Raw genomic sequence first — 24,442 nt, 5'->3', positions numbered from 1 at the left:
GGAGAGCCAGCTGGTTAACTTAAATCCTGCTCAGAGCCGCTTCATAGCAGTCTCCCTCATATACACACCTGTGTATCTTCGCTGACGGAGCCCACAGAGTAGTGGGAGGAGACGGTGCTAACACAGACAAGATCTGTAGTTACAAACCATGAGAACAGCTCTGGAGGAAGACCTGGGTGGTATGATTCAGGAAATAGCATGTACCATGCAAATTGGATTCTGGCTCTGGAAGAGGCTTCCCCAAGGAAGTGAGCTTTCACACGAGCCCTGAAGCTTTCACAGCAGAAAGAAAGCCCAGTGGGTTTGTGGTGGGCAGAAGAGAAGATGGCCTCGGGACCAAGCTCCTCAGTGCTCTCAGAGCCTTCCGGTCCCAGAAGCAATCACAAGAAGCTGAGGGCCACTTACTCGCCTGAACTCAGGCAGCAAGAAGAGCTGCCCCATGTGCCCAGAGCTGGCGCTGAGAAGGTGGAGCCGCCCGAGCGACCTTCTCTCGGGAGAGTGGAGAAAGGACGGGGTAGGGGCCACTGACTTCACGCCCCGTGCCACCCCCCAGCGGCCAGCCATGGCGCCCCCACCTCTGCCACTCAGCCTCACTTCCCTAACGTGTCACGACCTGCCCTCCCGGAAACATTTTATGAAGCACCGAGGGGACCGGGCGAGCTGTCCTGACGGGCTCTGCAGACCCCGACTGGAAGGCAGCTCTACGGTGAGTCACTGCGGGCTGCGGCCCTCGCTGCCCCTGACAGTGGGCGCCTGCCCAGTGAGGCCGCGTTGCATCGCAGGCAGACCCGGCTTCCTTTGGCGTTGGAGCAAGGAGCAGTGGGGGGCAGCGGCAGTCTGGGGCCGCTTGCAGTGGGAACGGGAGGAGCCTGTAATTATACCATGAGTCAAGCCCTCTCCAGGGATGTAAGATGACCGAGGAGAGTGCAGTAACAGTGCGTCCCACATGAGCAGAGACCTGGGGGAGCAGGCTGTCGCCTGAGAAAGGAACGTTGGTGAAGATGTTTCCCAGCACTTAAATTCCTGCGACATGTCCCCATCCCCCTGCCCTTAAATAAAAGGGTTTGCCCGCCTCCGCCTGCGCCAGGCTGAGCAAGTGACTCGATCCTCGAGGACCGAGCACCGGGACCGCAGACGACAGCCCTGGAGCTGGAAAATCTCTCGTGCGTCACTTCAGGAGGAATTAGACTGACAGGAGTTGCGGTGGGAGTGTAGAGTACTTTTCCCGGCTGCAGCACTAGCAAAGGCACATTTTTCTGTGTCCAGGAATAGCAGTCTGCTTCTCTGTACCGCCCCTTCTCTCTCTCTCTTCTCCTGGACCAGCGTCTGAGAAGAAGCCTCGTCCCAGTGGCCATGAAGTCCCCGGCACCCAGTTAGCCGGGGGTTCGCTCCCAGCTGGAGTCCGCCTGCCTCCCAGGTGACACGGGCCAGGGCACTCGGTCAGTGCACCGGAAGAAAGAGCGACAGGGTCCTCCCAGCACGGGTTACAGGCTGAGGAGCGTCAGAGTAAGCACAGCAGCCCCCTCCGTATTTCTCTTTCTCTTTTCTCTCTTTCTTTTTCTTTCTTTCTTTCTTTCTTTCTTTCTTTCTTTCTTTCTTTCTTTCTTTCTTTCTTTCATTCTCTTTCTTTCTTTCTTTCTTTTTCTTTTTCTTTCTTTCTTTCTTTCTTTCTATCTTTCTTTCTTTCTTTCTTTTGTTCTCTTTCTTTCTTTTTCTTTCTCTTTCTTTCTTTCTTTCTCTTTCTTTTTCTTTCTTTCCTTCTTTCTTTCTTTTCTTTCTCATTTCTCTCTCCCTCCTTCCTCCCTCCCCTCTCCCCCCTCTTTCTTCCCTTTCTTTCATATTGGCAATTGAACCCAGGGCCTTCACACTAAATTACATTCCCTGCTCTTTTTATTCTTTATTTTGAGACAGGGTTTGACTAAGTTGCACAGACTGATCTCCAATTTGTGGTCCTCCTGCCTCAGCCTACCAGACTGCTGAGATTACAGAGCTTCACCACCAGGCCTGGCTGATTGTGGTCTTCACTGATGGCTTCAAGATAGGGTGATTTTCCATGGAAAGTACAGAAGCAAAGCAAAGCCAAGTGGGAAAGCATGGGTAGGTTTTGGTTTTTACCTCACCTTGCTTGTTAACGATATTTCTGGTGGGGTTGACAGAGTCTGGGGACACTGGACACGTCTCAAGGAGAACGTGCGGATAGGGCAAGGCATCCTGCATGCTCAGGACAAGTCAGCAGTGAGGTGTGTCTGCAGCTCAGCTCTCCATGTCCTGGGGTGGCCGCTGTGGACCTCAGACTACCCAGATGGCAGTGAGGAGTGAGGGGCTGAGGTCGCAGGGGGAGGAGCTCTTGAAAGAGACCATGATTTTTGGTTTCATGTTCGGCCCTGAACCACAGTGGGGGATTAAAAGGAAAGCATAGTGATGGGATTAAAGGGGAAGCACTTACAGGGCCTCACCCTAGGGGAGAAGGGGGCTCTTGTTCCTGCATCAACATCCTGAAAGCATGGCGCTAATCGGTCAGTCCCAAGGACCGGCTGCCTCCCTGATACTTATGTCCTCAGATGAGCGTTTCTGACCCACGCTGCTTGGGGCTAGCAGGGTCTGGATTTTTGATTTTTGGGTTTTGTAATATTTGCATAAACATAGCAAGATACCCCAGGGATGGGACCTGAGTTTAAACATGCAATTCATTTATTTCATGCACACCTGAAAGTCATTTTAAAAAATGCTTAAATTATTTTATTACTGCATATTAATTGCACAGAATAATGGGCCTCACTGTGCTGTTTTCGTAGGTACACTGTGCTCTGATCGGATCCTCCATCCCATTGCCCTCCCTTGTGTCCGCTCCTGCCTCATCTCCCCGCTCTTCTCCAGCAGCAGCGAAGAGAAAGTTACACAGCCTTGTCTCATTCATAAGCTGGGTCAGTCCCCTTTCAGCTGCTGAGACGAAGCACCTGACTTGAGCACTTCATGGGAAAAGAGGCTTTTTTTTTAATGATTCCAGAAGCTTTAGTCTGTGGTTGGCTTGCTCTGTGGGGCTTTGACAAGTAGAGAGGCAGAGCCTCCTGGAAGGAGAGTTGGAGAAGGCGGCTGGGAAGCAGAGGAAGCAGGAGAGCTTGAACAAAAAGGGCTGGAGCACAGTCCACTCCCACGGTCGTTCCTCCACGACCCACTTCCTTCAGCAGGCATCCCCTCCCGCGTCTCCATTACCTTCCGATAACGCCGTCGGATGACGAATCCACCGGTGCACTGGAATAACGCGTTGTTAAGTGACAGCTTTCACGATCCTGGCACCCCTCTGAAGTCCTGGCTCTAGCACTGCCGCCCCAGGAACCTGTGTCCAGCACAAGAGCCTGGAGGGACCCGTGAGTGTCAGACCACTGTATGAACGGAAGACTCTGACCACTGTGCCACTCTGCCGGCCCCTGTCACTCTGTGCTCCAACCCACAAAGAGGTCTCAGTGCTGTCGCTGTGTGCAGAATGGGGAGCTCCCCGATCTACCTGCCTGGCCCTGTGCAGTGCCGTCTACTTGCCTCTCTTTCCTGGACTGGAAGGATTTTAACTAAACTTCAACAATGAGAGACTTGATTCAATTCCTGCAAATCTTACAGGAATTTTCTAGTTTCTAAAAAGTCGTGTATCATGTTTTGTCTAAGACAATGTTTTTGTCTTACATTTCACCTTTCTAAAGTTAGGGTGCGCCTTACACTTGATTACTAGGTACTGAACTTGGAAGTGTTTTCTTCTCCTTTGTACAGGTTTGACCCTGATGCTTGGGTTAATATGAAGGGAGTGAAAGGTAAACAGGCCTCTGAGGTGGAGAACTACAAGGCCTCTTACAAGCTGTCTTTTGCTCCCCAACTCCTGTGCTGGTATTCTAAGCCTCAGTACTTGGGAAGGTGAGAGGATTTGAATGTAGCATGTTTAAAGGGATAAAGCGAGGTCATTAGGATGGGCCCTGACAAAAGTGACTGGTGTCAGCACAGGAAAAGAAAATTTAGGACAGAGCCACACCCACAGGGGAAATCATGTGAAGACAGGGGGAAGAGCAAAGGGACAGGCTTCCCCAAAAGACCAGCCTGTGAGAAGCGGCTCAGGTGCCCATAATAAAGGTGCATGTCCTGGAAAGCGCTGATACAATAGGAATTTAGATCTTGTAGCTCTGGGGCTGAAAAGCCTAAGATTAGGCAAGTGGCAGATTCAGCTCCCCAGGGAGGGCTCTTGCCCTGGCTTGTCGGCGGCCACCTTCTTCCTGTGTCCTCGTCCGGTGGAGACACAGCTCTGATGTCTCTCTCTCTCTTCTTAGAAGAGCACTAACACCGCCACAGAGGCTCACTCTCGTGCCTTGTGTAAGTGGAGGAATCTCTGAAGAACCCCAACTCTAAATAGCCCATTAAGATCGGGGCTTCAACCTATGAATCTGATGTGGAAAGGAACAGTTCCAGCCACACCGTACTTCGATCTTCTTCTGCCTCCAGAACTGAGAGGAGATAAACTTCTGTCCACCTCGTGTACTGACGCTCTGTTAGCTAGTCCCACTCCAGGAATACAGTTGTCATCAACCAAATGCTGAGGGAAGGTTTGTAGGCAATGGGGGACACCGTGGCCCCGAGGGGACACAGTGGACAGTCTTAGTCCATCAGTATCATTGGAGCAAATCACCCAAGACTGAGGAATTTGTGCAGAAGTTTCTTTCTGAGTTCTTGTGGCTGAGAAGTCTGTGATCAAGGTGTTCGGTGACTCAGTGTCCTCTCCCAAGATGGTGCCCTGGGAGCTCACCTGGTGAAGGCAGAAGGGCAGAAGTCTCAGGCTGTGGGAGGTCTCTAATCCCATTCCCTGAGGCTCCATCCTCAGGAGTCTTTTTCTCTCAAGGCCCTGATACTATCACACTGGTGATTAAGTTCACATACTGGAACTTTACAGGAGATATAAACATTCAAAGCATAGCAGAGATAATGAAAGGGGAGTTTAAATATCATCCACATGTCAAACAATGGCCTTTCCCAGATCTCACATCTCTCCATAAAGTAAAGCACCAGGTCTCTCTAACTTACACTGTGGAGTGGAATACTGCACCTGGGCAACCCTCCTTGTCATCAAATATCGGCCCATCGGGAGGCCATGTCCACTCCATAAGTCCCTTCCTGTTGAGGCATTTAGTAGATTACACTGCATCTACTGACTTTGTTCTCACTGGTCAGTCTTTCCTTCTCATTTCACCTCATATGGCTGTTTCTCTCTAAAGCCCAAGTAACAGGTCAATTCCATGCAGTCAGCTGGAAAAACGGACCACTCTGGTTGGTTGATAGCGTCTAGGTACAGCTGTAGACACTGTTCTGAGAAGATCCCTTTTCCATGCCCTTTTCCTTTGGGAGTTCACACTGCTCCCCCCTGACTGTTATTTTTTAAACATTGTCAAAACGTTATTTATAGGACCTCTGCAAAATAGCTTTGGAGGCTCTTGGGAGCAGAGACGTGGTAGGGGATTGAATTAAGTTGGGTTGCAAGGGAAAGAGTCAGGGACCTCGGGAAAATGCAGATTGCAGAGAAGCCAGACTGGACTGCACATTTTCTCTGCCTAGAGGCCTTGTATTATGTCACCATTTGCAATTTCAAGGAATGGGCAAACCAGTCTGGATAAAGAAAAGGTGACCTGACTCACTTCCAAAAGCATGACTTGAATGAGGAGGCGGGGGATGTTTTGGATGCGAAATAAATGTCCTTGATATCTTTTCCTCCTGCTGCTCACTCTTACAAGCCTCACTGCATCGTATTCTAGATGAGATTCAAAATGCTACAGTTACTTAAAAATGATCATCTCTGGATTGTATGCAGTTTTCTCATCAACATCAACATTATTATAGTTCATGTAATGAAAAGCCAACTCTCCTTCGTAGCTGTGGGCTGTGCACCTTGTGTATGTGTCTTGTCTTCTCGCCTATTGTGCTTCTTTGTTTAGTTCCTTCTTTGTTTCCAAAGCATTTCACAGATGTCTCATTTTGCTATTGCTGTGTAACAAACCATCCCCAGACCAAGTGGCTTGGAATAACAGTTTATTTAATTCACTCCTGTGTGGGCCACTGATTTAGGAGGGGCTGGTTGGGCAACCTGTCCCTGTCTCTGTCGTCCAGGCCAGTTTCCAGCCCTGCGCTCATTTCCATATATGCAATGCGCTTTCTTGATTGCAGGGGTTGCGTGACGGCTCCCTGGGCTGCCTCTGGCTCATCCACAGGGACCTAGCCTTGGGCAGGACAGCCTGTGCTTGTTCCCATGGCAACAGGCTCTACAAGCACCTGGCAACAGACAAGTTCTTCCCATGCCTGCAGTCCTGTCATGTCTGCTAAGGACCCATGGGCTGCCAGAGGTCACACGGCTGAGGCTAGGCTAGTGTGGAGGAGGCTGCAGAGGCCTGTGTCAGGAAGAGTGAACAGATCTGGACCATCTCCGCAGTCAACCATGAGAGCAGGTATGGAAGCCATTCATGTGCCAGGTTTCCCCCCTTCCCCTTTCCATTTCCTCCTTTCCTAATACCCTGTGAGGGGTTAGTATGGCAGCTCTTGCATTGCTGAGCGGCACAGATGCCAATATTACAATGACACATTTGTCTCTGGGGAGTAAGAAATTCCAGAAGCCCTGCTATGGATGGAATGTCTGTGTGTCCTGCAGGCTGCAGCCCTCTCCCCAGTGGTCCTCTCAGGAAGGAATACAATCAAAGGAAATCATGAGGGTGAGGCCCTGAGTCCACAGCATCAGTGTCCTTATAGAAGAGACACAGGAAGAGTGCTTTTGACCCAAGCACAGGCTCTGTAAGGACACAGCAAGAAATTTCTCACAGACATGGAGATCCCTGCCATCTTGATCATGGGCTTCCAGCCCCAGAACTGGGAGAGACTGAATGTATGTTGTTTAAGCCCCTGAATCTGAGAAATTTCATTATGACAGCAGTGTCAGCTCCCTGCTCCTGTGATAAAATACCCCAGGTAGCCAACATATATGGAGGAAAGGTTTACCTCACAGTGTTTGAGGTGTTGGACATAGTCCATTGGCCTAGAACTCTTGGGCCTGTGGCAACACAGTGCCTCATGGTGGGAGCATGAGGTGGAGGAATCCAATGGTGGGGTGTCAACATCCCCTTCAGGCCAGGCTCCCCAAGACCTCCCTTCCTGCCAGGGAGCCCCACCCCATAAAGCTTCTATCACAGACTGGGGACCACACCACTGACACATGAGCCCTCGTGGAACATTCAAGTCCACACCAATGTGACAGCTGTGGCAGATGAAGAAAAACACAGAGTGGAGAAGTGCACTGTCTGTGGGTTTTCCACTAAGTGTCACCAATCTGAGAGTGCTGCATGTATTCATCATGTAAGCAGCTGACCAACTGAACAACCAATGATTTTGCAGCATGGAGAGCCCCTGCGCTGCGTTCTGATTTGTGCCTGGTGCTTGTCCACATCTCCAGCTTCCATCTCCCACAGGGCCTGCACCAATCCACAGCCGAAGAGTCTTACAGTCATTAATTCCTTGTTCCAGAACGCAGCCAGCCAGCGACAGTGGACCCTCAGCTGTGGTTTGTCTGCAGCGCCACTCAAAGCTCACCACTGTCTGCCCTGTCACTGTCACGGGGGCTGCGTGGGACATCCCTGGCACTGCCTCCTGGTAGGGCAACCCTGGAGCTGCAGAGAGGTGGCAGGTCTACTCCAGCGCTCCCTGCTTTCCTGCGGAACTCCTCTCGCCCTTTTCTGTCCCAGCATCTTCAGGTTTATGACGTTTGTGCCTCCAAGCCTGGCCCTTGCTCCAGCCCACAGAGCTGGACAGTGCAGAGTTTCGTAGGTGAGGGAATGGAGAGGCTCTTTTTTTTAAACCAGGGGTGAATCTGACCCTTTCCCTCAACTCCAGCAGGAAACAGTCTGCAAGCTGGAGGAGAAAGATGGGTGGAGGGGCTGTGCCCTGTGCGGCTGGCACTCAGGACAGCAGGAGCCCAGGGTTTCTGAGGTAGGCAGGCACTTGCTGGGGGGCACATGGGGTCAAGAGTGGGACAGGGGTCTTCAGGTTTCCGGGGGCTTGCTATGGTGTCATCCACCGCCCAACACATTTCAGCTGGGTCCTTCGTGCTCGTTGGGGAATCTGGGCACAGGGAGGTGAGTCCTCTGCTTCCCCGGTGAAGGATCTAAACCAGGAGGAACATGAGCTAACTACGCCCTATTGCCAAGAAGAACCTCCCGCACTGAGCAGGAAGAGCTGGTGACCGACAGTGCAGCTCACCTTGGCCCCAGGGATGTGCACATCTGAAAGGACACGTCACTGTTTTCAGCTGAGAGAGGCCAGAGCAGTGACCAAAGCCACCAGGGCAATTAGAGGCCCCGAGGGAACCTGGGTAACATTTGGCCTTAGTAGAAATAACTGGAAGAACTGAGGCTGCCACAGTCAGGGCCGGAGGTCCCGGGAGCCAGGCACAGTGCCTCAGTCTGCAGGGTGTGGCAAGCCCGTGCCTCTGCTTTCTCCTTCCTCACCTGTGGCCCCACTCCATTGTGTCTACTGTCCAGGAGGACATCCCACATAGATCGCCAGCTCGCGTGTGCATGGCCTGGCTCTGGCAGTGCAGGTTCTGAGCTGTAACCTACAGGCGCAAGTGGTCGTGGTGCCTGGGAGTCTGCAAAGGAGCTCCTGAGAGCAGAGCCCAAGGCACTCACTGACCTCAACCAGATTTGTGTTGAATTCACTTTCCATTGCTTGGGGAACTGGGCAGCCATCCTGTGTCATGGCCAGAGTGCGACTTGGACAGTCCAGGCAGGAGCCAGTCTTCAGCTCTGCGGAGGGACTCAGACCCACCACTCACCACTGACTGTTCAAAGAGGACCGGACTCGAGGAAAGCAGAGCTGCACCTGGACAAACCTGGTGACCTCAGGGAACCGGGGAAATGCAAGTGCAGACTTTCGTTCTCACTTTCTGCCGATTCTCCTCTGTAACTCAGGTGATTTCCCCCATCCCAGATTTAACTTTCTCTCTAAATACGATCTAATCTTTAGGCTAAGACAGAAGGGCTTGAGTCACCCAATGAGTCAGGTAATATATGCCTCACCAGAATCTGCTGCTTCAGATGCGGTTTCAGTACATTCACGTACAAAACCTGTCCGTTACAGTATTTGTTTATTCATATTACTTTGGTTCGTTAATATACCTATTTCTTAAGAAATTATAGGTTTATAGAAAAACTCTGAATACAGTTCAGAGGCTACCATAGATGCTACAGGCAATTTCCCTTATTTTTGACATCTTGTGTTAGTATGGCTCCTTTATTATGATTAATGAATCAACACTGATATATTACTGTTAATTAAATCCACAGCCTCAATGCTAATGTGCTTGCTGCCCCTCGAGTATGTTTGCTTCTAGGTCCTCTCTGCTGAGAGAGCCCCTAGTCCCTGTCTAGATGTTTCCATATGGAAGTGTCTGTATCTGCGTCAACCAGGCATGAGCTCACATGCATCTCTAGCACTGATTGTTGCCACATGGATCACTGAGCTGCTCCCTCTTGCTTATCTGTAAAATCCCCCTCCAACAAGGAGCCTGGCCCCCATCACCCCCATCCATTTCCTTAGTTGTTCAGTTCCAAGGTACTTGGAGAGCGGTGTCAGTGTTGTTAACCCCTGATCCTCTGAACCTAGGCTCCCCTGGGAAACATTTGGTCTAGCAGAAGACAGAGATGATGTGTGCTTTCTTCTGCCCCTAGACTTGCGGGATGGACTCTCTCTAAAGTAACTTGGATCAGCACCATTTCCCTCATCCCCTCTGTGGGTTCTTCCCCCTATTTGTCATAGTTAGATTCTCTTATCACTGTCTGCTTTCCTTCCTGGGATCTCCTAAAATCCTAAATGATTTTTTTTTCCAGTTTTGCCTACATTTAACTTTACCCTTTGTGCTGTACAGCTCACTGGTGTTTTGACAGTCCATAACTCCATGATCCACCATTGCAGTGTCATAGCTTTACTGTCTTACAGAAGTACCTAGGCATCACACATTTAACCTTCCCATTTCTCCCCAAGCCCTTGGCAATCACTGATATATATATATTTTTAATGATTTTGACCTTTCCAAAATTGTAATGGAATTGGAATCATACAGATTGGTGACTTCCACTTTGCATTTAAGGTTCATCCTTGTCTTTTTGTAGCTTGATAGCCCACTTCTTTTCCACCACAGAATAATGTTCTGTGTTATGAGTATCCCACACTCCATTTACCTAAGGGCATGTCGGTGGCTTCCCGATGGGTGTGTTGTGAGTAAAGCTGATGTGAAGCGGTAGGTTTTGGTTGGAACATAGTTGTGCAGATCAGTTGCACAAATATTCTGGATCTCTCTGGTGGATCGTATGCTGCTGTGGTCTGAACACGGCCCCCAGATGCATATAAGCAGAAACTTAATCTTCCATGCAACAGTTCTGGGAGGCAGTACTCAAGGGGATCTGTCTGGGAGCAGAAGGAGTGACTCATATTGCTCTAGAAGATCTCAAAAGAGGGCTTTGCTGTGTCTCACCCTTCCACCTTCTGCCATGTGGGACATAGCAAGGACACCCACAGCAGGTGCTGCAGCCTTGGTCTCAGCTTACTGGACTTCAGAAGTGAGTTAAATAGAATTCTATTTTTTGTAAATTTCCCTGCCTGGGGCATGCTGTTACAGTACATAGACTAAGAAGGACAGACTAAGATACAAGTCAAGACTATGCTTAGCTTGATAAGAAAGCATACCAAACAGTCTTATAGAGGGGCTGTGTCCTGCGAGCAACAGTGAAAGTTCCTGTGGCTCTAGATTCTACCAGCAATCCACAGTGTCAGTATTTAAAGTCATTTTAGTGGGCATGTAATCATATTTTACCATCGATTTAATTTGTAACTGTTTAATGATGAACGATACACAGCAGCATTTTATAGTTTTTGTCATCTGCATGTCTTCTTTGATGGTATCAGATGTTTTGCCTATTTGAAATTAATTTTTAGTTTTAAGATAATTTATATATTTTGGATAGATTCATGCTGCTATAGGGAGGGCTTATAAGAGGGAGTTTGGAAAATATTTTTCAACAAGTCTACGGATTCTGTTTGCATTTTCTTTACAGTATTTGCAGTGCAGAAGCTTTATTTTGTAAGGTTTGATCCATTGTGCTTTTACTTCATGGACCATGCTCTCAGTGTGCTATTCAGATAATGAAATCCATGGTCATCTGGAAGTTTTCCTATGTTAGTTTTTAAAAAGCTTTATTTGCATTTTGCAGTACTTTTGGAAAATTATTGACCATTACTACCGTTGCTCTTTCTTCCTTCTTCTGACACTCCAATTATATGTATGTTTCACCTTTGTTGTCCCACAGCTCTTTAATGTTCTCTTCCCTCCCTCCCTCTCTTCCTCTCTCCCTCCCTCAACCTCTCTCTCTCTCCCTCTCTCTCTTTCTTTCTCCTGACTTGCCCTTTAGCATACCTTGTAATTTTTATTAAAAGATAAGCATGATGCATCAGACAGTACAAACTGAAGAAACAGGCCTTCCAGAAGAGGTTTTATGAAACACATAGCTGGGAGTTGGACTATGTTTAACATCCCTTCATAGTCACAGATGCCAGAAACTTCCAGTCCTCCATGTCCCTTGTCTCTGGCATCCCCCAAAATGCCTCTGTTCCAGCTGAAGCCCGTGTCTACACCACCATCCTGCCCCTGCAGTGGGTAGGCATAGGGGAAGGGACTCATTGTAATTTCCTGGTTAAATCTTATTTTTTGTGGTTCATGCCCCCAGGCTGTTACCTGCACACATGCCTCTTGGTGCTCTTCCCACCCTTGCAGCCCAGTGGGAAGGAGCTGGAGCCCTGGAGGTGGGGAAAGAAAGGTCCTCCTGCCCAGGTTGGATGAAAGTCTGACAAATTCTTCCTGAAGAACAGGCTTTTGTTATGAGAAGACTCTGGGTGTATTTGATTATAATTACTTTCTCCTCTCCCCACCAGAGCCACAGGGACTATGCCTTAGCTCTTCAACTTGGGAATCTGATGGGATTCCTAGAGGTAAAAGTTATAAAAGCACAGAAGCTGCCTAAGATTTTGATCTCCATGAGTTTCTAATGCTGTAAGTTTCCGGTCCACACCGGGCATCCAGCAGTGCCTCAAGATGAACATTGGCAGTTCCTTCCAGTTAGGACTCCAGCAGCTTCTGCTCCAGATTGCTGATCTGTCCTGTGACTCCTGAGACTCTCCTTTCTCCAGATGTGGAGTGGTGATGTGTCCTTTAGCCTCAGCTCTCTGGTGAATCCAAGTAACGTTCCTGGGTTTTAGTTCGTTTGGCATTTTTCTTCTTGTAAAGATGGAGATCATGGTTTCTAAACACTTACAAGTTGGAACTGAAGCTGAAAGTTTCAGTGCACAAGAAGAAAGGAAAAGCAGGTTGGAGAACCAACTCCTTCTGCTCCTGAATTCATGCCGATGATGTCTTTGAGGGCCCTTATCAAAAAGTTAAAAATAAAAATGCCATGTAAATCGATGAATCTTTTACTTAGGTGTCACCACCAGTTCCTGTTTTGGCTAATCTCAATCATCAACCTGGCTGGATTAAGAGATCCTGGACAGGTGATCGGATTGTGAGGGCACTGACCTCATCAACGTTGACCCTCTGATGAGTTCACAGCCGAGTGGGCTGTTAGAAGTTGGACCTTACCTTCAGGAAGAAGGTCATGAGGGCATGACTCTGGGGATGATATCTGATCCCTGGCCCCTTCCTTTCTGGCCGTTTCCCAGCTCTCTGCTTCCTGAATGAATTGAGCAGCTTTCCTCCACCACACCATTATGCTTCTGCTTTTGAGCCAGCTGGATGAACTGGACTGAACTCACCAAAACCACAAACAAAAATGAAGCTCTCCTCCGAGTCCCAGGGGGCAGGTATTTTGTCCCAGTGATGAGCAGGCTGACCAATATCATCTTTACCCTCCCTAAATCATACCAGTCCCCGGTGTTAGACTGTCTGTGTTAGTCTGGCTTCTCCCACTTCACGGTCTTGTGACTCTGGGCCAGTTGCTCGGACTCTGTTCCCCCATTAATAAAATGCCCCTCACAGTGTTGTTGTATGAATTGGATGGTTATATCTGGACCTGTGTTTTAGATTGGTGCTTGGCATACGAGAGGCACTCCATGGATCCTTGCTCTGATGTAAGCAGTACTTTTCTGCTCTGTCTTGTGCACGCTCCCCGTGCCTGTGTGGACCAGTTTGGTGCTTCTTCCTAAGACTCAGTTTTAGGTTTCCTGTAGCCACATCCCAGGGGAAAGGGGCAGCTTTCCAGCCAGCTTTATCTCCAACTCTAGACTACTGCATCTAAATTCAAATCCAATCTCAGATGTAAGGGTTTGCAAGTAATTCCTCTGCCTCCTACCTACAGGGTGTGGCATGATATGTGCTGTTCTGGTTCGGCCTTAGCTCTTGGCCCAGGCCTAACTCTGCCCGCCTTCCCATGCTTCTCTTCTGGGAAATTATGCTCCTTGGCTGTGGCTTTTCAAGTAATTGCAGCATTTAGTTTTGAGCCTGTGCCCAGTGGCCTATGGGCAGTAGGCATGGTTTACAAAACCTAATAAATGAAGATGATTACATGTACAGAGTAAAAAGTAGATGGGCCAATGCAATTTGGAGAAAAATCTCAAGGTGATTCCCTGCTTATAAGAACAAGAATGATTTTAGGACAAATCAGTAATGTAAAGGAGGTCAGTGAAACAAGGTAAGTTCGTACGTACACTAGTTTCCTGCTTTCAGCCACGCTGCTGGGGGTCAGAGGTGGGAGATGATGCACGTTTAGGAGCTGGAGGATCCAGTAGCTGCTCAACCTATGACAATGGAAGCTGCAGAACAAGAGGGATCAAAGGTGCAGCAGCACTCCCTGTGAGTCTTCAATGGAAGACTGAAGAAACCGGAGACAAATATCCAAAGATGAGGGTAACAAAAAATGTACCAGCTCAAAGAGACTGGAGGTCTTCCACAGGAGACACTTCCTGCTTCCTTCCCTTTTCAGTCCATTCAGGATGCAAGCCTATTGGCTGCGGCCACCCACTTCCGGAGTGAGTCTTTCCCCTCAATTTGCTGGCCTGCTTGTCAATCATCCACAGACATGCCCAGGATTGTGCTCCACTATCTGACGTGTTACAGTTCACAGTCACACCCAGCGAAAAGTGAGATGACTGCGTGGCAAGTGCCATTTTATGCCACATCTGTATGTCTTGCTCTTGTCCTGGGAGCTTCCTGCAGATGGTTCTCCCACACAATCTGATGCCCAGGGGTCTTGGTGTGGGGGTGCCCTTCCACCTCAGGACCAGTCAGAAATACTGGAGAGCTAGCACTTCAGGGGTGACTCCCAGTCAGTGAGGGGCAGGACGAGGTAGGTTCACTCTCCTGAAAGCAAGTATTCTCATCATTTCCTTCCCTGCCTTGCCCCTCCTTCCACTCCTGGTGCATCCTGGGATCTCTCCATCACCACAGCAACCAAGCTACCTGTGCCAGAAGCCTGACCTGGGCTGGTCTGGGGAGGATTCAGATAAGGCATACTCTCAGAGCTTGAAGAACCGTGCCAGACCACGTGGCACTGCCCCTGTGTGTGTGGGGACCTGAGGAGCCACTTAATTTGATTTTATAAAATGAAAAAAATAAGGGCTGAGAGGGAAAACAAAATAAAATGAAAAACAGCCTTTCTCTCTTTGTCCTTAGACTTACATATCACATTTTGCACAGGAGCAGAGCTATCTAATTATAATAAACAGATACAATTTCCCTGATAATTAAGATGAACTTTGGGAAGCAAAGGTAGTGAATAAGTTGAGAAACTTTAAAAGTAAGCATAGAGATGAGATTTTAAGCAATTATCTTTATAACAAGAAGAGCAACAGAAGAAAGGCATTTCTACCTGGGGAAGATGGCCTCCCGTTCACCAAAGCAGAACAGACAGAACTGTGTGAATTTTCATTTCTCTGTCTCTCTCTGTCTCTCTGTCTCTCTCTCTCTTTCTCAAGAATGATCTTCAAATGATAAAGTTTGGCACTTCCTTGCTTCAGAGTAACCTGAGACCCCAGCGTGCGGTGGAGCTGCTGTGAGGTCATTTAGCAGCTCACAGCACACTCCTGTCACCATTCAGTTTTTTGTATTGGAAAACCCAGGAGATACGATAACAGAACCAGCTCAGTAATTATCAGCTCACTGCACAGTCCTGGCGAGGTGCCAGGAGCTCTGACATCCACATCTACAGTGCAGAAGCAGTGGAAAACGCCATCTGAAATTTCCTGTAAACGAGAAAAAGTCCAAAAATAGAAGTTGCTACCCACAGTGAATGTAATCATTATGCATTCAAAACACGAAATAGAAAGATAAAAAAATGAAAAGGGGGAAGGAGTCTAGAGATGGAGGGAGGGAGGGGGCAGGGAATAAGAAGAATCAAGATAAGTGAAGTACACATGCCTACTTCCTGAAATGCATGTTAACATCCACGAACTGCTAATAAACAAGAAGTTAGCGCACAGCTGTTTAGTACTTAGAAAACAGAATTTCTTATCACTGAGGACCAGGACATGTTTGGAGACTGGAGCACAGGATTCTCCACTAACCAGGGGATTCATCTGCTGATACGTTGGGGCTGAGTGTGGTGAGGAGGTGGGACCTGGTTGGAGGTGGCCCCGGGGTGTGATGGGGATGGGTGTATTCTCATCCCAGGCTCTTCCCTTCTTGCTTTGCTTTCTGGAGGTCATCAGGTGAGCAGCTTCCCTCCACTAGGTGCTTCCGTTGTGCCATTCCTGACTCGGAGTCACCTGACTGGACTGAACCCTCTAAAAGCCGTGAGCCAAAATAAAACTTTAGCTCGCACCTGTCAAGTGATTTGTCACAGTAATGGAAAGTGATTAATACAACCTGATCTCCAAACACAGTCACATTCTGGGCTCCGTGGGGGTTAGAGCTTGAACATATGAGCAAACCCCCCAGAGAAGGCAGGAAACGATACAGGTAGAAATCAAGAAAAGGAGAATAGTAGAGATTAACAAACCAAAGAGTTGATCCTTTGAATAGATTAACAGAGCAGATCTTTGATAAGATTAATCGAGAAAAAAGAAGCAAATAAAAACACACAAAGTGAACAACTGGTTTCACTTACAGATCCAGCAGGAATTTCAAATGGATTTGTTTGAAATTGTAGGCAGCATGAAGAAAATAAAAGAATAAAATGCCAAAGTTATACAAGAAGGAAACCTGGGACTCAATACATAATTGGTATTGTTCTCAACTATTTACCCAATGTCAACAGCAAAAAAAAACCCCAGATTCCAGTGACAAGTGAATTTTACCTAAAGTTCAAGAACAGTTAACTCTGTATTATACTGATTGTTAAAGAAAATAGAGAAGGAGCAAAAATTATGCATAGTTTACATCTCATGGTTTCATTGAGGGCTAATTTACATAACAAAACATTGACTTTGAAAATGTAAAACATGACCATTCTAGATAAACTTTTATAGTTTCATAACAATTGCTAGGATCCAATTTCAGAATCAACAGTTGCCACTCCAGAAAGTTCCTCTGGCTCTGTCTGTGGTCCTCCAGGTTCAATCCCAGCCCTGCAGCCCTGCGTGGCTTCCTAGCTCCCAAGTTCTGTCGTTTGTAGAAACGTCATTCAAACAGATCACATGATATGTGGCATTAAAAAGATGTCTGCATTATTTCACTTACCACCAAGTTTTTGAGGCTTATCCTTGGTGTTGCTGGTCACGTTCATTTGCTTCTTTGAATGTAGAATGCTGTCCTTTCTTCTATGGCTGCCAAAACCAAGTAAATGGACTTGACAGAGACCTGACTTGAGTTCTGGAGGGCAGAACTCTGGAATCAAGGTGCTGGCCAGGCCACGCTCCCTCTGAAGGCTTGAGGAGGTTTCCTTGGTTCTTTTCAGCTGCTGGTGGTTGGTTGCAATCCATACCAGTCATGAGTTTGGGGCCAGTGAGTGTTTCCAACCTCTGACTTTTCTTTGGGCAGCTGTCTTTCCTCTGTGTATATCTGTGTCCAAATTCCCTCTCTTATAAGAATCCTAGTCCCTGGGTCAGAGCCACCCTAATCAAGTGTGAAATAGTCTAACCTTGTTCATCCTCAGAGACTGTTCCAAAAACAGTCACATTCTCAAATTTGGGGTAGACAAGCATTTTGGGAGAGGACCACTATTCAATTCAATGCGTATGTAGACATCATCTGCTCACTAGTTACTAGGTTGTTTCCAACTTGAGCTATTGCAGACCTTTTTAGATAAGTCATCGTGTGGACATTTGACTTCATTTCTCTTGGATGTATATCTAGGTGGGGATCACCGGGTCATATAAATATGCATTTAACATTTTAAGAAACTGTCAAAATATTCCAGCTTCATATACATTCTTGTTCCGCTTGGGACTGATGCCTGATGCAGCTGTTCCTGCAAATGTAAAGTTGTATCTTAATACTATTTTCATTTTATTTCTCTTTTTCTCCCCTTGAAGAGGGTTAATGATGTTCAGCAATTTCTCATGTGCCCACTAGCTAATCATATACACAGTAAATATTTCTTTCATGAAATATCTGTTCAGATATTTTGCTCATTTTAAAAATTAGGTAGGCAGTGTTGCTATGAGTTGAAAGTTGTCTTTATGTATGGTGGATTTAAGTTCTTTGTCAGACATATGATTTAAAAGTGCAGTGGTGCCTCGGTTCACGATCTTAGTTTTTGCCACAGTTCTGCGAAAGATGGCCATGGTTGTGCTTGTTACATGCTGTAGATTTCACAAACAAAAGTCGAATTTAGTGCTGAGCTATATCACTGGCTCTTCTTTTAAAGAAACCTTTAAAATTTGGATGAGGTAGAAATTCTTAAGGTTTTGTTTTATTGCCTTATAGTTTTGGTATCATATTATCTAAAAAAATAACTTCTGCCTAAATTAAAGGTAAAGAGATTTTCTAGAAGTTTTGTAGTTTGAGCTCCTCTATTTAAGACTATGATTTATATTTGTTTCTTTCTCTGCATGGCTTAAAGTGAGACTTTAAGGTTAAAGTCTTTTCACTGTATGTGGCTATCAATAGTTTCAGCACCAGTTTCCCATGGCCTGTGACCACTCCATTCAGGCTGTCATGTCTTTAGTGAAGATCAACTGACTCTGCCTCAGGGGCTCATTTCTGTCGCTGATACACACTGATTTGTGGCCGTACCACAGTGTCGTGACTACTGTAGCTCCACTGTCTCTCGTGACATCACAGATGTGCCTAGATACACGGGAGGAGAGGAGGTGGGGCGAGGGCACAGAAAGGTGCTGGGGTTGTACTCCCAACTCTCTTTTCCCTGGATCTCAATAATCTGGTTACAAAACACAGACCTTGAATCACTTCAGGAGCTACTGTGGGCTCTGAGAAGCTGGCCTGGTCTCAGAGGAGGGAGAAAGGCTACTGTAGTAACCCAAGGAAGAGGAGTTGCCAGGAGGGGGTGCTTCCTTCATGTTAGAAAGGACCAGAGGCCCAGTTTCCAAGGAGACCCCAAACTGTCTGCAGCGGGTGGAGCTGAGTAAGGTGCACCAGCACATTTAACGAGGTGAGCCGAGTGACCCAGGCCTTGAATTTTATCTTAAACGTGGTCTGCAAAACTAGGAAAAAACAATCCTCCCTCATGGACGCAGATTACTGAATACTGTTGGTCACATACATATTTCAAATAAAATGGTGGGAATGAGGCCTTTTTGTCTTAAGTTTTTACTTATTTTACAAAGTAAATGGTGAAATATATGCACTGTGGAGCCTGAATGCCCCATCACAGAGCGTGAGTGACGGTCGGTTGCTAGCTGCTGCACACACTCGTTGGTGTGGGAGCTGTCTTTGGTGGCTCAGGAGGAGGTCCTTCAACCAACTCCACAAAATAATGACACTAAACCTCCTCCATGAGCCCGGATGACCTCTGCTGAGGTAGGGGATGTGTTTCAGGCCCTGTCTTCACCCCAAGTCGGACTCAGCTGTATATAAATTTGACCTGAATTCCACGTTGTGATCTTTCACTGCCATATCCTGTGCTTCTGAGAAAACCTCTTTAGTTATCTGGGCCTCTTTCTTATCACTGAATTCCATTTGAGCCAACGCCTGGCCAATGGACATTTCTTGAATCAATTTTGCCAAATAGCACATCTTATCTTTGCTATATTTTATTTGTCTTCAACAATGGTAGGTTTCTGCTGGTCTGTGAGGTTCGCCAGACACATGTGGAGGATATTCTTGTGGGAAATTTTCTTCCTGTTCTCCTGGTTCTGAGAAATGTCGACAGGAGCATGCCTGTGGATTGGGGTACTACACTGTGAGCCAGCTTTGCTCAGCTCCTCAGGTTCTGTACCTTAGTGGATCAGCTCTCCCAGCACAGCCGTCGCCATCTTCCTGCAGGCAGGGTTTAACTCTACCTCCAATATTCAAAACCAGGTTTATCTCCAGGCTCCTCCTTCCTCCTGCAGATCCTTCCTCCAGGTTGCTCCTTCCCATCGTCTGCCTCCCTTACTCTACAAGGGATCCACATTAGTCACTGTTAAGGTTTAGATCTAGACTGTCCTCCAAAGCCTCTATTGTCAGAGGTGGGACTTTTGCGAAGTGATTGTATCATAGGGCTATACTTACTAGTAGATTCATCCAGGAATGGGTTCATGTCTGAATGTGTTGTAGAAGGTGGGGTCTAAAAGGTAACTGGGATGTGACCTGGACAGGTCCATCTCCCTTCCTGGATTCTGCCCTCCCCTTCTCTGCTTCCTGGCTGCTGAGGGATAAGCACTTATCTTCTGCCAAACCCTTCTGCCACACTGTTTCTGCCTTGGGGGTGAGATGACCATGGACTGAACCTTTCCACACTATAAGCCAAGTTAAACCTCTTCTCCATTAGGTGTAGGCCTTGCATATTTTATGATAGAAAATCTGACTGACACAGTTATTAAAGGAAAACATACACCTTACCTACCCTAGTGGTAGTGACTACCAAGGGGGGCTAGTCAGTACCTAGAGCTATCATCACTGCCCCCTGCTGGGGCAGTGCACAGCACAAGACTTTTGAAGTATAAACTGTTTTAAATCTTGGCCTTGAACTTTTGCTGCCAAAGTCTACCCTGCTGAGAAGCGTGGTGGCTAGCCACATTATTTCCTAACATTCGATATCCAGCCTGAGAGGCTTGGGAAGTGGAGAGAGGACACCTTGAGGAGCAGTGGTGGTAGCACCTAGTGTAATCATGGAAGCTATAAGATACAATCAGTCCTCAGTGCTGACTGCCGAGGAACCATCTCTGACCAACTGAAGCTCACTGAAAGCATTTTTATGGGACACTCTCAGCAATGTTTTCTGAAATAAATAAACAGATAAATAAACCATTTATTGGTCCTTTTATCCTATGCTATACATCCTGCTGAGAACTTTACATAATCATCTCATTTAATATTTGCAACCAACCTATGAGGTAGATGTATTACCTGTATTTTAAAAATGAAGCCATGGAGGTTAATGATGGTTATGCAAGATGTCCAAGATCTCAGAATGAATGCCTGGAGGACCTGGGACTTGAGAGTCAGTCTCCCATCGACAGAGGCTTAGGTTTCAAGCAGAGTGGTGTGTGACATCATTGGATGAAGGCAGTGATTCAGACTTTGCTTAGTTGGAAACAAAAAGACCAGGTGACAGACACTTCTCAGCAAGTCTTTGTTCTTCGCCTCTGGTGTCAGTCCTCATGGAGTACAGGTACTGGGGCAAGCTTGGGAAGCTATAGGCTGGGGAGTTTCTTTCAAAATGACCAAATGTATCATCTTGTACATATCGTTTTTAAGAAGTGGCTGGCTCTAGGAATATCTGACGCAGATGTACTTTGCTTCTGATTGTTCTCTAGCTATATAAACGTTGGGTTGCTGCTAGTCAGGACCCAGCTGTAGAGTCAGGAAGCTTGTTGCTTGTCCCTTGGCTGAGGACTCTGTTTCTCTTGTTGGCTATAGGAGGTCACCAGGGAGCCAGACTGGCCTGGAAACCAGGGCACCTCTAGCCACAGGCATGGTGGGGGCATTTGTCTTCTAGAGAGAGAAAACGCTGTGATGGGGGCCACAGGAAGACAGCCCAGGGGTTCTCCTTCCAGGCTTCCCTTGGTTTTCAAATAAGTATAATTTTCAAACCTGCACTGCATTCCACAGAACTCTTTCCCCCTCAGGAATGCTTTTGTGCTGAGCACCTCTGTGAACTCTGCGACCACGAACGCTCATCTGGAAGGTCTATTCCAAGGTGGCTGAGCAGCCTGCCAAGCCCGGCCCCTGCACCCTATCATTTCTGCAGTCAAAATGCTTTTCTCCCCTGACAGCTGGAATTCACAGTGCGAGGCATTTGGGTCAGATCTGAATTGCTTCCTCAAATTTTTGTCACCTTTGTGTGCACAGATGGAATCTGTAACCCAGGACAGAGTATTTATTTGAGCCCAGAGAATTGGCCAAGGGGAGTTGCTTTAACTATGGGGTTTGCTGTTGGGGGCAGCTGGGGCTGCTGTCTTGAGACTGCTGAGAGCTCTCACAGACCTCTTCCCACAGGACGGCTCTTCCTGGAGCACTGTCCTTAGCAAAATGCTTTTGAGGTTAGTTGTGAAGTTCGAGCGTACAGCGACACTCTGTCCTCAATGTGGTCACAATAAACAGTTCTTGTGCTTGTGGGATGTGAATAAAAACTAGTAGAGTTTAATGAATATTTTCTACTTTGCTCAGTTCCTCTTCTGGCTGTGGGAAATTCTCCTTCCCAGTTGCACATGGCCTGGTGGCCAGCAGCTGTGTTTGTAATAGCAGCTCCTTTACCCCACACCAGCCAGGTGTGGGTGACAATCCAGACTGGGCCAGCTGTGGTGACAATCAAGGGTGAGCTGAGACTCGGGTAGGATGAGGTCGGCAAGGTGAGGTATACATCTGCTGCAAGGGTACACACCTGGGGTCACCGTGGCCACCTTCTTTGTGACACAGTGGCTGCTGTCTGTCTGTGGAAAGAAGCCAGCGTAGTGGAGAGAGGCAGAGGCTCTCAGGACATCGTCTGGTCTCAGGAAGCACCACCGAGGTCTTTCCAGGGGTGCAGGCCAAGCCCACTTTCTGCTAGTCCCGGTTGATTTCAATACCTGTCACTCATATGCAGGAACAGTGTTATAAACATTTCTCATAGACTCTGTACCAGGTTCTGTGTTTGCTGGCATGGAGACACAGAAGATGAGACACTGTAGGATCATGAGGTCACAGATTCAGGCAATAAAGACCAAGCCCTATGGGAAAATAAGACAACAGAGACCGTGCCTCAGAGTTATCCAGAGTTTATAAAGTTAGGTGGTAAGATCATGTTTTCCTCTGGAAAATTCTGCACTCAAGTCCAAATTGCTCTTCTTACTGAGCATTTTACTTACTTTTTGATTTCCAGCTCTGCAGTAGATGCTTGAGGTCTGATGGCTGATTCACACTAGTCACTAGATGAAATGCTCCTGCTGAAAATGCTCCTGACTACGTCTTTATCCCCAGTGCTGGGTGTGCTGCTACTTTGTAACAGTTCCTGAACTGATGTGTCATTTTTCTGTTGCTACTATGACAGATTACCACCAAACATTTCCTGACTTGGGACACCAAAAATCTGTTATTTTGTAGTTTTGATGGTCAGGCAGTGAGATCAGCGTTACAGGGCCCAAGTCCAGGCATCGCAGCACTGGGGAAGGCTGTACCTCCTTGCTGTTTCAGCTGCAGGAGGCTGACGGTTCCTGGGTGTCTTTAGCATCCTCAGAGTCAGCACAGTAGGCATCCTCTCTGTTCTCCTGACCTCTGCTTCCAGAGCCAGCCTTCCCTGAATGTGAACTCCTTCTTTCTGAGCACCAGGGCCCTGTAGGTATGTTGGGTCTCCCCGGGAGATGCAGGACAAACTTCCCAACCCGTGGTCCTTCCCTGAACTCTGACTGCAATGGCGCCTTTGCCCTGCCAGGTAGCATCTTTGCAGGTCTTAGGAATGAAGATGTAGCCTTTCTTCTCGGCAGCCGGGGACACTGTTCTGTCTACTATAAACAGTATTTGTCCTGTTGAATGAATCATCTCAGTATGAGTTGGCGTGTAACTGCTGGGTGGTTATGAGAGTCACCCAAGGCTCACAGGATTTCACTCTGACTCCGCTAACAGCGTCCTGGGAGCCGCCTGCGTGACGTGGAGTCCTGGTGTGTAGAGAAGACAGTAGTACCTTGCTTTTAGCAAATAATCATCATAAAATCATAATCTCCGGCTTTAAATTCTTGTTAAAGATTATGTGTATTTGAAATTTGTGAATCTGTATTGTCTGACGGATGGGGTGAGCGCATATTTGCTTGTCAGGGTGCGGTCCTGGTCTGATAAGACATTACATGCTTCTCTCACGCGTGTCCTCATAGGTTGACTCTCAGAATGTTGATGCAAAGACAGCTTCATCCACTCACCAGTCACGCAGCTATGAAACAGCCCAACCGTATTGTCACTTTCTCTGTTACACTGTAGGGGGGTGGAGTCGGTAAACTATTTTTTCTGCATGAAGTACACATTTTGAAATTAGAATGTAACCCTTGGTTACAAATCAGATATTTTTAAAACACCATGAGATTTTCCTTGCAACAAGTGAAACACACCCATTACCTTTCAAATATATTGGGGTTTCTAGGGACGAAGGACCGGGTACACCTTCCCTTCAGACATGTACGCCGTCCAGGGCCCCGAGGGTGGTCATCACCCTGCTGGCCATGCACTGTGGGGTTCAGTCTTAATGAAGAGACACTGGAGCTTCTCCTGGGGTGTTATTTGCGTAAGTGATAACAACATTGGAGTGCTGCTTGCTCCTCAAGCAGGTCGTTTTCATGGAGCTGGTGACCAGACGCGGATTTAGTGTCCCACTTCCTTTTCTTTGTAAGGGAGATGTATTTGAATTGGACTTTGGAAAAACGCTCTTGGCTTCTGGGAGGTTTGGGAAAACACTGATGCATGCCTGCAGTCAGCTTGCTGGGAAGGGCATGATAGTGACACACGCTCTTGGTTCTTGACGACCCCACCATGTAGCGCCTGGGACAGACTTGCCCCTGGTGACAGGAGACAGGAGCACTATCAGCAGGGTGAAGCTGTCTCCCCAGAGCGCCCCAGCTGTGGAGAGGAAGCGATGTCCTCCTGGAAGATCTGTGGGGCTTGGACAGCTGAGGGAGGTGGGCGGGCCCTCCTGGAGAAATGCTGCAACTGTTAGTTCAGTGACTGGAGCTTAGCAAACTGCTGCTCTCTGTGTCTGCAGAAAAGGCATGGAAACGGAGAGCAGGGATGAAGATGAAGAGGCCGGGGAGGGCCCTGAATACCTGCTGAAGGAATTCGACTTCCTGTGGAAGCTGAGAGGGCTTGTGGGAGAAAGCGCCCTTGGAA

General features: G+C 47.6%; 1 long non-coding RNA gene and 1 pseudogene across 1 annotated transcript; one reads left to right on the top strand and one right to left on the bottom strand.

The window, feature by feature from the left end:
* Positions 1-911: 911 nt before the first annotated feature.
* On the top strand, positions 912-5,954 carry LOC106147110. The gene is made up of 3 exons (XR_001231868.1): positions 912-1,506; positions 1,912-2,097; positions 2,796-5,954. It is a non-coding gene; the product is annotated as an uncharacterized LOC106147110 (long non-coding RNA).
* Positions 5,955-18,845: 12,891 nt separating this feature from the next.
* Positions 18,846-23,783, bottom strand: LOC102003685 (annotated as a pseudogene).
* Between the last annotated feature and the right edge of the window lie 659 nt (positions 23,784-24,442).

Source organism: Chinchilla lanigera, unplaced genomic scaffold, assembly GCF_000276665.1.
Source record: "Chinchilla lanigera isolate Chin_1 unplaced genomic scaffold, ChiLan1.0 scaffold00119, whole genome shotgun sequence".
Lineage (NCBI taxonomy): Eukaryota > Metazoa > Chordata > Mammalia > Rodentia > Chinchillidae > Chinchilla > Chinchilla lanigera.
This window is presented reverse-complemented; position numbering and strand designations above follow the sequence as displayed.